Source organism: Canis lupus, chromosome 21 (genome assembly GCF_048164855.1).
Source record: "Canis lupus baileyi chromosome 21, mCanLup2.hap1, whole genome shotgun sequence".
In the NCBI taxonomy this organism is placed as follows: domain Eukaryota; kingdom Metazoa; phylum Chordata; class Mammalia; order Carnivora; family Canidae; genus Canis; species Canis lupus.
The window spans coordinates 713,466-717,805 of record NC_132858.1 but is presented as its reverse complement, the minus strand read 5'-3'; positions in this window follow the sequence as shown (position 1 = coordinate 717,805).

Below are 4,340 nucleotides of genomic sequence, written 5' to 3'. Positions count from 1 at the left end.
CCCCAGGCTACCTGCTCATTCACTCCAGACCTTCGGAGAGGTGGGGCAACTTCACGCCGAGCCCCCGGTGGTAAACCAGCACCGCAGCTCAACCCCCCATTCCCAGCTTGGGAGAAAAACTCGCGCCCGAACTGGAGTGGGGTGGGCTCTTGTGGAAGCACCTGCTGCCTTTGATGCTGGGGGGCTCTCCAGGGAAATAGGAAAAGATGGACAGGGGAGGCTTTGCAGGTTGGGTTCCTTGGGTGGGGGGTTGTATGGGGCAGGAGCCACAGTTCCTGAGGGCCCCTGTGGGCGGAAGGCAGGGAGTGCAGCAGAGGGAGGGTCGCGAGCCTCCGCCAAGCCCCTTGGCAGCTCCGAGGGCCCCTCAGAGCAGTCCTGAGTAGTCCTGAGTTGGCTCCGGCCACACCCCACCCCTGCCCCGTGCTGACCGGTGACTCTAGGGTGACTCTAACTGCGCCACCTCGGGAAAGGGGTGTGACCTTGGCAGGGCAGCTGCCCTCAGCCCGGGTTCCCGAGGGGCCCAAGGCCGAGACCTATTGGCCCACAGCCTACCCGGCAGCTGGGAAAATAAGTGGTCCGTCCCAAAGAAAAAGATCGTCAGTCCAAAGGGTGGGGGGATCTGAGCGGTGGAGCCCACTTCACACAACAGACGGAAAGAGGATGGTGCTATTGTTAACGGGGGCGGGATGGAGACCGAGGACAGGGAGCTCTGCTGTCACTGGGTCACCAGTTGCGACCCCTGAGAACCGTGTATCCGGCAACCTCCCGGGGCACAGCCCCGCCGCCATCGGCCCCGCTTGCCCCCTTCCCCACTAGCCCTTCTCTGCCCTGCCACTGTGCACACATGCCAGGGCGAAGCATCCGCCCAGACACCAGTGAGCCTGGGACGTCCGAATCCCAGCGTGGTGGCAGGAACAGTGAATTTCTAGTTAGGAGCGTGGAAACCCAAGACAGGACTTAGAGATCTTCTTGTCCAGTAAGACCTAAGGTGTGTGGTGCAGAGTGAGATCTGGGATGCCCTTCAGCCGTGACCAGCCCGGGGACCTTAGTTCTGTCCGGCTCCCTCACCTGTGTAGTGGGGATCCTGACCCTCCCGCCAGAGAGCCGTGACAATGGCATGCACTAGTGCCTTCATATGTCTCAGTGGTTTATGCTTGCAATCCAGGGCAGCCTCCCACCTCACCATGCCCTCTGGGATCTAATTTCAGGATGGAAGTGTAAAATATTGGCTGCCTCCATGTTGTCACCTCTTGAACAACCCAGCTGTCAATGCGGTAGTGGCTGAGAGTCGGTGCCAATTTTCTCCTTGCTATTCAGTAAAGTGCACTTTGAGTTTTAATACCAGTTTCCCTCTCTCTTGAGCTTGAGAAAATCATGTTTATTTTGAATGATAAAAAAAAAAAAAAGAAAACCAAAGGACAGGACAACAGCTGTAAACGTTTTCCCCAAGGTGGTCCAAGTATAAAAAACACTTATCTAGACTTCCTCTCCCTTGCAGTGGGGACCACAGAGGCCCAGAAGAAGTGTCCTAAGGTTGCGTGGATGGTGAAGTCTGAACTGGGAGGAGAGCCCTGTTTCTCTGACTTCCAGCTTGGGCTTTGTCTCTTCACATCACTCCTGGTTGGATTCTTCTGGTGGGGTTTCAGAGACGGTTTATGGTAGGGCAGTGTGATTACCCTATTTTGGTTTGGGCTCCCCCAAGAGCAGACCAGAGATAAATATCTGGGGGAGAGTCATTGACCTGGAAAGTGATCCCAGGGAGCACGGTGAGGGAGGGGGCGGTGAGACAGAGACAGGAAGAAAATCAATCACCGGGTGTTAAAGTGTGGGTCACGTCTATGGGCAGTTGGTACCCAGTCCTTCTGCAGACCCTCTGGGAGACCATGTAGCGCACGCCTCAGAAGTGTCCTCCCAAGGGCCTGAGGATGCCACACTCTGGTCCCTCTCTTGCTCCCAGCCTGTTGGCTCTCCAGTATGCCCAGTTGGCTGGGGCTGAGGATGGGGCTTGTCTCCTTTCCACTGGTTTCCAGCCACATGCGGGCACTCAGGGAAGAGGTGAGGGAGCTGTCTGCAGAGGGCCTCCAGGCTGGCCAAGACCCTCACTACCTCACACTGCGATCAGTGTAGTCCCTTCCCAGGTCACCTGGGCGGGGGCGGGGTGGGGGTCAGAGCTGTCCTCCTTCAGGCAGGGTTGATGTGACATGTTGGGAAGCCCCAGTGGGATCCAACTTGGGAAGAACATGTCCAGCCTGAAAGAAGCCTCAGGATGTTAGGGCCCCTGTCCAGGGCTCACTGGCTCCAGCAGGCTGGAGGACTGCCTTCAAGACCCTAGGATGGGTGAGGGCTGCTTTTAACGAATGGGAGGAGCTGGTCTGAATTCTCCCAGCTGGTCTGAATTCTCAGACTTCAACACTCAGGTGTTTGGTTTTGGGTGAGCACACCCTTCAATGTCCCTTACTTGGGATTCCACACTTAGGGAATCTTCTGAGAAGCAGTAGAGGATGTGGAAGACAGGATCCTGGAAGCCTGGTCTGTGATCCAGTTTCACTGGGCGTAGGGAGTTCTCAAATGGCCAAATGACCAGACCCCATTCAAGAGACCTGATTTTGGAGATTTTTAGATCAACAGGTTCAAGGACAAACTATAGTAGGTTTCAAATTAGGATAACTCAGAGGTTTAAGAGTACCTTCCCTTTATATATATGTGTGTGTGTGTGTGTGTGTGTGTGTGTGTGTACATGTATATATATATTTAGAGAGGGGTGGGGGGAAGTGGGGGAGAGAGAGACAGAACCTTAAGCAGGCTCAACACTCAGTGTAGAGCCTGACGCAGGGCTCAATCTCATGACCCTGAGATCATGACCTGAGCCAAAACTAAGAGTCAGAGGCTTAATAGACCAAGCCACCTAGATGTCCTCCCTTAACTTATTTCTAATGTGTAATACGCTTACATCATGTAAAATTGTGTTCAGTGAGACCTCTCCCCATCCCATGTCTACCCTGCTCCCCCTCTTGTTCCTTTTACAGTTTCTGATTCTGGGTGTCCTTTTTCAGTTCCCATATCTAAGTGCGAGCAAATCTTTTTTTTTTTTTTAAGATTTTATTTATTTATTCATAGAGACAGAGAGAGAGAGAGAAAGAGAGAGGCAGAGACACAGGCAGAGGGAGAAGCAGGCATCATACAGAGAGCCCGACGTGGGACTCGATCCAGGGTCTCCAGGATCACGCCCTGGGCTGCAAGAGGCACTAAACCACTCCACCACCGGGGCTGCCCCAAATCTTCTTTTCTTTCTTTGCAATGCAAAGATAGCATTGTATGAGCCTGGTTGTCACCTGTTTGCGTGTGTATTCATTTCATCTAACAATCTCTTCTCAAGAGCTTTCCCAGTACCTGGTGAGCCCACTTATTTTTAATCCTAGTCTGCTTAACCATCCCCCCATGGGTGGACATTTGGGTCGTTTCAAATCTTGCTCTTACAGAGAAGATGCTACAAAAATAACCTCGTACTTATATCATTCAGCACGTGTGCAAGTGTATGGCTTTAAGATAAATTCCCAGAGGTGAAGTCATTGGGCCGGAAGGCATATGCATTTCTAACATTGATAAATATTGCCAAATGGCGCTCCTTAGGAGCTGTACCAGTTTCTGCTCTCACCAGCACTGCGTGAGACCCTCCGTGCCTGAGGAGGGTGGAGCAGAGATTGCTGAGATGAAAATACACTCCTGGACAAGTGTGAAGGGGAAGGATGGACCAAGCTGTGCTTAGACCCCTGAGGCCTGCGGGGGATGGAGAAAGATGAATAGAGGAGGAGCCCCAGACTGTAGAGTGGGAATGTGAATCTATCCCATCTATCTCGAGGGGCAGAGTGGAAAGAGTCAGATCAGACCTGTCAGCTCTGGGTTTCCCAGCCCAAATGGTCTGTTTAAAGGGGAGTCTTTTCAGATTCTGTCTGGATCCAGGAATCCCAGAGCGAGGAAAGGGAAAAGGGGCAGGGAGGGAAGGGCTGAGCTGCAGCTGGTGGGGGGCGGGGGCTGGTGCAGGAGCAGAGGTCTGGGAAAACAGGGCCTGCCTCCCCAGAGCCTAGCATGCTGCCTGGCTCATGGGAAGCGCTAGAGAAATGCCAGAAACACAAACACAGCAGAGCAGCAAAGACAGTGTGAAATTCCTCCTCAGAAACCTGAGAAGTCCACCTCTTTGTCTCAGGACCAGGTAGGACTGGGACAGAATGTGGGTGGAGATGGAAGCAGACCCATCTGCTGTGTCAAGCATGTCCTCAGTGAAACTAGAGCCACTTCCTTATTCCCTTTCAAAAAGTCGTCTTGAATTCATCACTGGGTGT